Genomic DNA, 12,696 nt, shown 5'->3' with positions numbered 1-12,696 from the left:
ACATAATGTACAATTTAAAAAAGAAAAACTCCACAGCCATACAAACATTAACAGAATTTTTTGTGGAGCCTATTTTTAAATAGGCATTACAGAGGGTTGCTTTCCCACCTGCTTTAAATCTTGAAACAGTTTTGTTGCAGCTCTGCTGGTCACCTCTCTGAAATCACAGGTTTTTTCCCCATTCAGGAACAGCCACTCTGCCTGCTGGGGGACAGAAGAAGGGATTTGCTTCAGTTTTTCAGAAGTTCTCGCTGTTCATGGTTATGTACACAGTGTTAACATTTAGCTACGGTGATTCAGCTTCCTCGAGTTCTTAGGTCAAAAGACACTAATAACAAAGGTAAAAAATCCTGGTGACTAGAGTTACTTGCTTTACATTTTTGATTGCAAGAGCAGCAGTTGAGGTTTGTTAGTGATAGCAAGTAGTGGTGTGCTCTGCCTTGGCGTAGATGTAAAGTCAGACTAGAACAGTCCCGAAGGTGACTGCAGGTTCCTGCATAGAAAGCAGAATTCAAAACAAAACAAAACCTCCCAAACCGACAATGATTTGCTCACATTTTAAAGGGAGAGCTGCTGCCACACTGATGAAGTCATCGGCTGTTCTTGCTTGTGTCAGCACCTCCCCATTTTGTATTACAGATTAGATAGGAAAAGTATGTAGCCTTTAGAGAAAGGAGGAACTGTTCGGTTTTCTCCTCTAAAAACATCACCTGTTGGATGTCTAATGTTTCTGATGTGGCCCAGGGATAATTACGACAGGGACAAAAGCCCCACATTCCAACTAATTATTTCACCCTCCTTACTTGGGTTCTACACGTCTGTTTTGCAGACTGATTAAAGCTTAGCAGAAGTAGTTAGCCAAGACAGCACAATTCATCTTCCAGTGTGGTCTTTTCCCTTTGTTTTATTTGCTGGAGAAAAAACCCCATGGATGGTGGTGGGTGAGAAGAACCTCCTTCCTCAGTGACGTCCTTCTGCACTCCACCTGTTCCACTACAGAGTCCTTTGAGCAGAGACCCGCTGGGCTGAATTCCTCTTTCAGCAAACCAGCGCAGGCAGAAGCTGCTGCAGATCCCGCTGTGCTGTGCATCCTGGCTGCCTGCACCGCTGCCTGCTGCGCCTTCCCCTGCCCCTCATCTCCCCCCAAAAGAAAACAGGCAATAGCCTCCTTGCCCTCATTTGTGTCTACATGATACACCCCTGTTTCAGTGATGTGTCTCAACCTCAAAAAAGGACAGGCCTGACCTGGGGGTGGGGGGGCTGCTACATTACACCTTGACTAAAGCTGCTGCTTTCTGTGAGTGGTTACCCAGAGCTGCACCCCAAGTCTTCCAAAGAAAAGAGCATGACTTCATTGTATCAGCTGGTACAAAATACACATTTACATAAAATTTACACAAAATACACATGTAGATACATGGTCTAGTCACTGCCCAGAAAGAAGATTTAATGAAAAAGTGAGTTTGTTTAAAAATCCACATTTACATCAACTGCTGATACTGTGGGTGTGATTCCCCGACTGTTATCAGCACACCTCTATTTTCAGCTGCATGAAAAGCAGCAAATTGCACTAAGTTCTTTCCTCCCACTTAATCCGTGGCTATAGGAGCTGCGTTATGTTAAGCAAATGGCCTAGTAACTCATCCTCAGCTCCCCTTGTATAAAATGCCAGCGCTCTATGAAAATAAGAGAGCTTTCAGTACGGGCTCTTCTAATGCTCCTTTAGTCCCGTGCATAAAAAAGGTGCAACTCCATTCCAAACGATAAGGGCGTGGGGGGAGGCGGAAGCAATGCTACTTAGGGACCGAAGTACTAATATTACTTTACTAGTTTCTGCCTAGAAACAATGACACCCAGATCGGTTTTCAGCCCGTGGAAGGAGCCCCGACCTCGCTGGCGGGCGGCTGAGCCGGGAGGTGGCACCAGTCGGCTTCGCTGCTCCCGGGCTGCTCCCGGGCTGCGGCAGCTTCTCCCCGGGCAGCTCTGACCCAGGCAGCGGGGAAGGGCCTCTCAGACCCGGCCGGGGTTTGCCTGGGAGGGCAGCGTGGTTTCTGCGGCTGGTTTTCCTCCTCGGTAGGTGGGAATGGCTCAAACGACAGCGACTCGAGGAAATTCTGCCTCTGCTGTAAGCTGAGCCAGTTCTAGTGTGACAGATGAAGGGTGGCAGAGAACAGCGATCACAAATTAATTGAGACGCAAGGGATGCGCTGAGTTAGTCTGAATGCAGCAAGGACTCCTTCTAAGTATCTCATCCTGAAAGCCTGCAAAAGGAGCTGCACACTTTAACTCCCTGGGACTGGCAGCGCGAGCTCTTGGCTTGGCCGGTGAGCTGAAATCCATCCCGTCGGGAGGCAGAAACTGTAACCCAAGGAGAGCTGGCCAGTGGGTCTGGGGGAGCGCATCTATCCGTGGGTGCAGGCAGGGCCCCGCTGCACAGAGAGCACTCCCACACTGTGTGAAGAGACTTACAGGCTAGGAGGAGATCCTTACCAAGCACCCCAGGATGGCTCTCCTACAGCTGAGAGAGAGGAAAAGCAAAGAAAAATAATCCTCCATATCACAAGTTGTCAAGCCAGCAGTTCATAGCAGCACTGAACTTGGCTGAAATGCCAAAACCCTGGTTAATTCCTTCTTGCTCAACCCCCTTTCAATATGATCACTACATGTTGCTTCGCTTTGTAACCAGAGCACTCCCTCCGCTGCGAGGTCCTTGTAGTGCTCCCTTTGCCCCCTTCAATCTCTCCTCCCTGCTCACCACCTTGCAAGCGTGTGTAGCACACCACGCGCTCCCACATCCTTCTCCAGTCTCCTCAACCTTTTCTCCTCAGGTCCGCATGGATAGGCTTCTGCCCTATTTCCAAGCCGCCATATGTAATGATTTTCTGTGCAAGAGAGGCCTTTGAGGTCTAATTATGTTCCCTGCTCTTCAGGGTGATAGCCACAATAACCAAAAGACCCCAGAAGCTGCTTCCCCTGGGGACCCTGAGCACTCTGAATTTCTCCGTGTCTGGGGAGTGGCACTCAGAATTGCTACACGCAGACACTGACTGTAAGAACTCCCTTCCTCTTTTACTAACAAGTCACTACAAGCTTACTGGCATGCCACGGCTGCTGGAGAGAACAGGCTCCCTCCATCTTCTGCTCATCTCGGCTGTGTCTTCTCAGTCACTCTTGTGTGCCACCCAGATCACCAAGACCCTCCTTGGACATTCAGTTCCCTGCATTTCTCATTCAGTCCTTCTGGGATGTGCTGCCTATTTCTGCCCCTTAGAATCATAGAATGGTTTGGGTCAGAAGGGACCTCAAAGATCACCTAGTTCCAGCCCCTGCCTGCCATGGGCAGGGACACCCTCCACTAGACCAGGTTGCCCAAAGCCCCATCCAGCCTGGCCTTGAACACTTCCAGGGAGGGGGCCTCCACAACCTCTGTGGGCAACCTGTTCCAGTGCCTCACCACTCTAACAGTGAAGAATTTCTTTCTAACATCTAATCTAAATATGGCCTCCTTCAGCTTAAACCCATTACCCCTTGTCCTGTCACTACACTCACTTAGCCCATCTCCCCTCCTTCTGCTTGCTTCTGGCATTTTCTACTCATTTGCTGGTTCTCTCTCCTGTTTCACTCCCCCTTCAGACCTGGTCACTTCTTCCCGAGCTAATTGCTCTACAGTTGTATCGTCTACTGACTTCTCTACTGTCCACAACTCCTCTCTCCACAACTCAGCAGCCTCGACGCTTTGCGTGCTCTCCCTCCACCTCTGTTCCTCACCTCCCGCTCCCCCTCTCCTCGCACTGCCTTATCCTGAGCTCCTCAGAAGCACACATCCCTAACGGTTTCAAAGACCCCATTAATCTTTTCCTGACCACGGAATCTTTTTTTTTCACTGATAATCTAATCTTTACTCAGTGGGAATGTCTCTACCCAGCCATTTAGTTCCCACCTACTCTCGCTTCTCTCTAATCAAAGGGGGTGGTTTTACCATAAACTAAGCACACTCTAAAGTCACCTGTTCCCACTTCATCCAGTTATTCCCCCCCTCAGGAACCAGCACTATTTTCCATAGGCCTCCTTCCTATTTTTCTCCTTCTCCCTAAACAGTTTCAGGGTGAAAGCAGTGAAAGGTCTTACGCTTCTTCCCTTGTTTTCAACCCATCGAGGTGTTTGCAGGCAAACGGACATTCATTATTTCTTCATTAATTTCCTTTCATCCCTTTTTGAATGCCCAACAATAAAGCAAATACAGAAGGTGGCCCTGTTGGGTCCTAATGCCTACTTTGGGAATAAATACTATACACTGAGCATTGGCTGTGGATTTGCTTGTACACAAAGGACGAGGTATGCAGCTTGTCTTCTTTCAAGTAACTTTTTAACTTAAAACATCTTTTTAATACGTATTTAAAGCTTGTCATCTTAAATACCTTGGCAGTTTTCATGTTGAAACAGCAAATAATGTCTATTACGAGCAAAACACAAAGTTTGTTTTTAAGCACTGTCCACGTTTGTTTATATAGCACAGATACATTATAGGCACATAGATTTTGTTCCAATTGTTCACACAAAAATCCAGTCCCAAGCTTTCATCCTAGATGTTTGCAGCATGGCCATGTATTACTGAAATAAATTTCATAATATACAATATCAACATAAGTTTAACAATAGGGAGTATATTTTAATTTTTATGTTCTTTAAGCTATTCTCTCCCTTTGTTTGGTTTCATACACACTGACTCTGAACTCTTCCAAGTGCTTCCCCCTCCCCTGCTTGCACTCACTGATATGTCACGGCCATTGATTGATTGCTGTTTGTGTTTGTTTTGGACACTTCCAGATGATTGCTACTAATAACCAGGACTAAATTCCTGAAATATCTGCCTGATTCCTTTCACAAGGCAACTTCGTTACGGTCGGTCGTATGAAACACAGTAGGCCCTAGGAATACTGTGGTGCAGGAGAAAAAAAATCGCCAAATGAACGGAGAGCTCAAACAAAGCATTGTAAAAAGCCATCACACTAAATTCTGCATGCATCACCTGCTGCATGTCAGCAAAGGCCAAGTTTCTTAGTCAGCTCTCTCAGGAGATCTGTCAGCCCTAGCTATGATTCTCTTGGGACATAGTTTTGTGCCCACTGCACTTTTCTACTGTGTGCAGCTCGTCACCTGTGTGAGGTTAGATGAAAAGGATGCAGGTACAACAGTTTAACCAAGAGGTACACAGTGAGAATCAAGAGACCTAATTCATTTTTACTGACTTTGTATTGGTCAAAAAAACCCCCAAACCAACAGCCCTGAAGCATTACAAGTTGCAACCAGTTCCAACAAGACATGGACTGACAGTGAGCCAGTAACCGCTGGATTCGGTTTCTAATTATTTGTGTGCTTACATTTGGAGATCCAGAAAGACAGGAACCTAACTGTCTTTGGTGTGGACCAAAATCTGTTCAACCGTGTTTTAAACTGTAATGAGAGTTAGCTATAGAGGTGAGCATGGCCAGAGGATGCTGTCTTTAAGAAGAATTAATAGGCTCCATAGGTGCTGGAAATATGTCATAAATATAAAAAGCAACAAAGGTAGTGTTATTCAGATAACTTAAGGTTATCTCAAGGGTAACTTAAACCTACGATATTATTTCTGTCCTACAGATAGGTACAGCCAGCTCTTCATTACCAAGGCGACAGACAGTATCTTAGGTGGCACATCAGCTTGACAACCTGACAGCTTCTCCACTAGCTAAGATGGTGGCAGCCCAGCTGCCCACATAGGGTATCCCCGAGAACTCAGATTCAAGAGGACAAGGTGGCACAAAGACATGCCCCAGAAAACACCCAAGGCTAGCTTACATCTGGAAGACTACATGAACTCGCTGTCCTTCAGGAAGGAATACAAAGATACCAGAGGCACCTCTGTCTGAAAGCTGTTCTTTCCCAAAAGGGCAAGTGTGGAGGCAGGACTCACGAGCCAGCGTACGGACAGATCCAATTCCTCTGCGTTACACTCTCTGGTATTCTTACTGTCAGGCAGCGGGGACATTCTGCAGGAGCATTTTAGTTTGACAGACTCAGCACTTTCTCAAGGATGTCTAGGTAGCTTGTTACCGTAGAAAATTTTCCCCAATGTAAGTCACTTTACATTTATCTACACTGAGTTTCATCTGCTACTTTAGCACTGCCACTTAGTTTGGCAAGTTGTTATTTTTCACTTTCTCAATTTGCTCTGTTTCTTTCCAGTACTTTGATTTCAATGGATCCTCTGTAATGAAGACCTCCGCTGTGAGATGCTCCCTAGGTTCCTTCACAGTGAACACAGAAGTGGGGGCCGTAATGGAAAACCTGTCTCCTCCAAGTGCTTCTTTTGATCATATCCTGGCCCTACTGATTTGCTATTGGGGATTTACTTCCATGCCTTTTGCATACTGGTCCTCAAGCATATTTATAGCCTGCCTTATAGCATCCACCCTTTCCTCCCTTCTCTCCCAAGCACTGTCAGGCTTGTGAGCGTCGTTTTTTCTCTACCTTCTTATACCTCACTGTGTAACGTTTTGACTCCAGGTCTGTTTTTCATCCCTACTCCTCAACAGGTTGCTCTAGGGCATACTCTCCCAGTTCACTGTTCAAATCTGGCCCTAGAGAGTACCTATTGGGGCAGAAAAAGAGGTAGCATGGTTGCTCAATAAACTGTTTCAAAGCTATGCTGACTGAACTTCATCACAAGTAGCAAGGAGTAGTAAGGTACGTTGAGTCATTGGGCTGTACCCTCACACAGTGCAGAACAGAAGCAGCAACAGACCACCTTACGGAGTGAGACTCTGAACTGTGGCAGAAAACGTTCTTATCATGCCTTTGAAGTCATCTGCACAGACACTGAATCCATTCCCATCCCCACTGGCATTCTCATCCAACAACTGCCAGCTGGAGACAGATGGCAATCTCTGCATTCATTTCTCATACTATAAGATGAAATACTTGAAAAAAATCAAGCAAACTTCTTTCTGTGAATTTGTTGGTTTTTTTTTCCTTTCCACGCTGCACTCCCTCCATCAGCTAGATGAATGAACTTTGCTGCAAGTAACAATACTAGTTTGTCTGTCAAACCAAACTAGTTCCAAGAAACGACGTAGTTATTTTTGGTCAAATGATAGCAGAGTTCAAGAATGGTAAAACACACACAGAAACCAGACTAGAAGATGGACTCTAGGATTGATCATGAATGCTAATACCTCCTGATAAAGCCAGATATTTCACCAGGCTCTGTTCTATTTATATGCAAGATTTCAAATCAGGCCCTAGCACCTGAAAAAAAAAAAAGTTTTACACAGCCAATTCAGTAGCACAGAAAATAGGATAAAATTGGTATTTTAGTAAAAGTGGGATTGTCAGATTTGTATGAGTTTCCAGGCACAAGCCATAAGAAGGTAATCCAGTTAAACCACTGACTACAGTGACTAGAACATAATTGTTAGAACTTTACAGAGGAAAACCTTGCCAGAAAGGTTAGCGCTGTGGCACAAAGCTTGGGGGGGGGCGGCAAGAAAGAATAATTTAATTAATTTCTGGAAGAAAAGTTGAGGAAATAAAAATCCATGATGATAGGCTAAGCTTCTCAGATTTAGATAGCATGCATAGCTCAGAAGTAGCAAAAAGTGGTATTAAAGTGCAAGGGGTAGCAGTTTATCCACATTTAGACAAAAACACAAGAACAACCAAGACCAAGAGATAACAGCATTTGGCAGGTAAGAGGAGATAAACTGAAGACTGAGAAAAATTGAAAAGCAAACAGTACAGATGTAAACAGAAAAAAACAACCCTCCCTCTACATACTTAAAAAAAAAAGGAAGTTGGTTAGAGACAAAATGTGCAATCACTTCACTGTCCAGAAATGACACTACCAGCATCTCCACGTTACAATTCACAGCTTCACTGGGATCTGCTACAAATGATCTTCTGAAGTCATGGGAAAGAGGCCAGTGGTCAAGACTATGGAGCGCCACCTCCTTTTTTAAACTCTTTTGACTGTCTCTGACAGAGATATTAAATGTTCTGTTAATGATATAACTGGGAATAACAAAAGAGTGCAAGGAGGAAGACACTTGCAAAGTATGTTTCACTAGGTTTTGTCTCATCCTAGGCACATGGTCTAAGGCAGCAGGAGTGGTCGGAGAGAGGAGAAGAAGAATTGCTGCAGGACAGCAGAGCATCAGCTTGGAAAGCATTAGTGAGAAAAGGTTAAAAGGAAGAGTCAAAAGGGATAGTAGTGATGTGAGGATTATTTTACTTTTAGGGAGAAATTTGACATTAGAAATGTCATGGAGCATAAGTGGGGATTTTACAGGAAGATTACAGGTAAGTTACAGTAAGAGATTTAATGTGAAAGGTTTAAAGAGAGGTTTTTGAAATTTTAGGGATAAAAAGAGGAACAGATATTTCTGTGAAAAGATGGCAGTAAGATTTCACTGAGTCATAGCAATTTTAAGCAACAGCATTTATGGCAGGATAGTGCAGAAATAAGCAGGTTAGTTGAGGTACAGCGATGGGTGTGAGGATTATCCAGCAAGTGAAATTTAAAGCAGCAGAGAGGGAAGATTTAATGGGACAGCACCGCAGCGAGCATAATAAACCTAGTTCAATAAAGCAAGAGTGATAAAGCAAGTAGAATGAGTATGTGACTGAAAAAGTTTGTATTGGGAGAAGAAACATGAAGCTTGCTGACTGAATAGACTTCAAAAGGGATCAGATATGGGAAGCAGAAGATAGGTGCACTGCGCGAAAGAGTTTCATGGAAGTTGGGGTGAGACGGGCAGAGGCGGGCTGAAGTCTGGAGTGGAAGGAAGAGTAATGTATGGGTGAGACAGGCAGGCAAGTCCAGTAATCTCAACAGAGCCTTCGGGGAGAGCTTCCAGAGATGCTGAAGAGTGTGAGAGGAAGGGAATGTTTCAGTGGAGAGGACACCAGCACCAGTGGGTATAACAAACACCTGCTAAGCTTGGAGCCCGATGGTAATGAGCAAACAGACATCAGGCAGGAATTTGGATGTTGTCCTTCATTTCCTCAGCCAATAATATGTTATTGTGTTCATTATTTTATTTTTCTGCCCTTGAAAACTGCCACTTCAGAAAAGACTATGACTCAGCTGAACTTATACACAGAACCTTATTAAGGTTGGATAATTTGGTTGAATCTCTAGAAGAAATTACAAAATCTTGAAGAGCTTGAAACCCTTTACAAAGGAACCAGCTTTAAAGTGCCCAAATCCAAAAGGCACTTAATTTCCTCAAGATTTTAAGAATAAATGATGGGTTTTATTCTAAATTGAAAAATGAAGTGTTTTGTTTTTCGCCTGGCAAAGGAGATCAAGATCATCCTACCCAATCCTGGTGGTAATTTTAGCTCTAGGGGAGAGTCTCATTCCATAATAATGAATATATAAACCCTAGTATCTTAAGGATTAGGGACCCTTGTCATTATGCCAGCTTAAAACATAGCTAATAAAATGAATTGTATTTCTAGGCCTTAAGAATATCCTCAAGATTTTTTGGTAAGAAAAAAGTGCTGTTCTAAAAATGTTTGCAAGCTATTAAGCTGTTCTCTGTTGTGGCAGAGGAAAACATGCAGCGTGATACTTAAACTATTTGGGACTTTATCCCTGAAAGCTCTCCAGCACAGACAACCTTATTGAGATGCAAACATCTGACAGTCAGCATTTTTGTGTTGGGCACTTAAGCCCAACCTCACCACAACATAACTTCTGTTAATATATAACAGACTGTAAGGAACACAAAGCCTTTTTGGCACTAAAAAACCCCCACAATGTTTTTTATAGAAGATTAGAGGGAAAAAAAATAATCCAACAGCAATGGTAGATGCAGCTAAAGCCGGGCAGTGGCTGGGGAGACCTGGGATAATGGAGAATGGAGGGCATCCAAAGAACTAAAATGCATTCCTCTATTTCTCCATGTACACAAGATACTATAAGTAACGACTTTCTAATCTGCCTCTGTGCTGCTCATGGGGTGTAATAGTGAGGGGTGAAATACTGGCATTGTCACAGTTACATGGTTCTCTTGAGATAAGCGCTTTATCATATCAAAGGAAAAAAAAAAGACAGAATGGGAAAGACAGACCCGAATTCACATGAAGGATCCTTTTTCTAAACTGTTTTCTAAAAATACCATCAAGTAGTTTTCTAACTTAAAAACTCTACAGATAAGACTGCAGGTAAGAATTTTTTTCAGAAGAGTGCTTAGTCAAAACTTCTCTTAGGTCAACTTTTTGTTAAGTGCTTGATCTGCAAATAGAAATATGACCACCTTTACTAATTTTGTATTACTGCGTATTAAAGAGTAGAGCTACTACAGAACTGTGTTTTCACTCTTCTGCCTATTTACAGCTTTCCAGTATAACACAGAACAACTAGCTGGTTTTGTTTTGGGATTTTCCCTTGGCCTGAAAGAGAAGAGGTTTTGTCTGCACTGAGGATCCTGATACCTTAACTTCCATATATACAAACATTAAAACACCCCTTCAAAACCAACTGCCGCACCAAAAAACCCCAAACCCTAAACCCAAACCAGAGCAGAAATCAAATATGAGTTAAGTGAAAAGTACAAGTAAATGAACGATCACCGGAAGGGCAGAGAAGGTTGGTAGGGCGAGACAGTGCCCACTGAGAATGGGGTAGAGACATACACCTAAGGTGAAAGTGGTTACATGGACTTAGCCTGTTATTTACACTGCAGGGTGCAGAGAGTCTTGTGCCAGGTATTTGGGGCCCCATTTTGCCAGGTATTTTTTATCTATATCTGTAGCATCTATTTTTTTTTTTCTGTAAAAGGAAGCCAGAAACTTTTGCAAAGTTTATATTCTGAACTCCTAATGAATTTTATTAACCAGGCAGACAAATACAGGACTGAATCTGAGAGAAAAATGGTGATGAAAAGGTGAGAGGAGAGAACATGCTCCCAGCTATGTAAGCCCAGGCTGGATGGATTTCCTCTGCCTCTGACATAAGCTGGTATCTTGTCCTGAGCCTGCTGGAAAGGTAGCACCAATACACCTCTGCATTTCCCTCAGCATACCCCTCATAAACCAGGATTATGCAAGCCACAAATCTATTGAAAGCAGTGATTTCCAGAAATACCGTGATCAATTTTGAGGTACTGTTAAGACTTAGTGAATTCAGCAAAACCAAAAAAGCCAAGTTTGCCGTGCAAGTTCAGCCATTTGATCACCTACACAAACCGTTTAATGGATACTGCATCCTACCATTACATTCCGTGCTTGTTCGTTTTTCCTAACATTTAACCAAGTTAGATCCCCGCACTGAAGGCTGTATTATTTATAAACAAGACATCTTTCAAGCCTTTGCAGCGTGACTGGCAGAAACCCCTTGAATCCTTGTTTCTTGCAACATTCCGAAAACACAGGCTCTTTCCCAACCTTCCGCCTGCGGGAGCGAGCTCCACTAAGTAACTTCGGTCTGCCCACCGCAGCCGCAGAAGAGTGGAAGTTATTATGCTGCGGGAGCAATTAACTTCAAGGCTCTTCCCACCGTGCATCGACCCCGTTCAACGACCAAGCCAGAGCAGTGGTAGTCACCACCTTTTCAGGCCAAACCGGCGCTTCCCTAATGACAGCCGAAGCCAAAGGCTGACCGAGCCGGGTTTTACACACGGCTTCTTGCCTTGCCGGTGGTGACAGCCGCCGGCGGTGCCGGGGAGCCGCACCGTCCGAGGGCCGACCCCCGGGCACCTGCCCCGCGATTAGGCGGCCCCTCGCTGGGTGTGCCGGCAGGGCGCGGCGGGCTCCTCAGCCCCCCTCGCCGGAGGCTTTCCGGCAGGTGCGGGACGGGTTTGGCGGAGCTCCCCGCGGGCCCCGTGTCTGTGTGTGCGGGGGTGACACCAGACCGCCTCCTCCGGCCCCTCGTGGCTGGGCTCTGGCAGCCCCCGCCCGCCGTCCCTTAAAGCTGCCCGGGAAGCGGGCGCGCGGCCTGAGGCGGGTTGGCGGCACTCCTCGTCCCCTCCCGCCCGCACTGCCGCTCGTCGAGAGCAGAGGAGGGTCCGTGTCCCCTCCCGTGCCGGCACTGCCCGGAGCAGGTGGCGGAGCGGTGGCAGCGGAGCGCTGGCAGCGGCGGGGCCCCGCGGCGGGCCGGCACCCGGCGCGGTCAGGTCGCGGCACGCAGCGCACCGGGCCGGGCGGGGCCTCCCCGCCCTCACCCCATTGTTGAGGCCATCTCGGCAGTTTCCGCCCTGGCTTCGGCTCTGTCCGCGCCGCGATGGGGAAAGGGGAGGGAGAGAGGGGGAGCTCGGGAAGCCTCGGGGCCGCGCCGCTTCTTCCGGGACAGCGGGAGGCGGTGCCGCTCACCTGGTGCCTCCGGCGCTGGGGAGCGCCCGAGCCACGGCCCCGCCGGGCGGGAGGTGAGCGCCGGCTGCCTCCGCCCCGCCCAGCGCGGGAACACGGTCCCTCGGCAGGCAAGCTGGCGTCGGGGGGATGGCACACGCTCCGGCCCCGGGGGCGAGGGACGGCGCTTCGCGGGCGTTGTGGCCGCGGCGGGAGTGCGGGCGTCGGGGCGTCGGCGAGCGGGGGAGGCGGGCACCTCCGGGCGGCCCCGCGCCGAGGGGTGAGGGGATCCCGCGCGAGGTGCTGCGCTGCGGCCAGGCGGCGCGGTTCGAGCCGGGGGAGCTCGGCGTGTGAGGGAGGGCGGTG

Source organism: Grus americana, chromosome 1, assembly GCF_028858705.1.
Source record: "Grus americana isolate bGruAme1 chromosome 1, bGruAme1.mat, whole genome shotgun sequence".
In the NCBI taxonomy this organism is placed as follows: domain Eukaryota; kingdom Metazoa; phylum Chordata; class Aves; order Gruiformes; family Gruidae; genus Grus; species Grus americana.
This window is presented reverse-complemented; position numbering follows the sequence as displayed.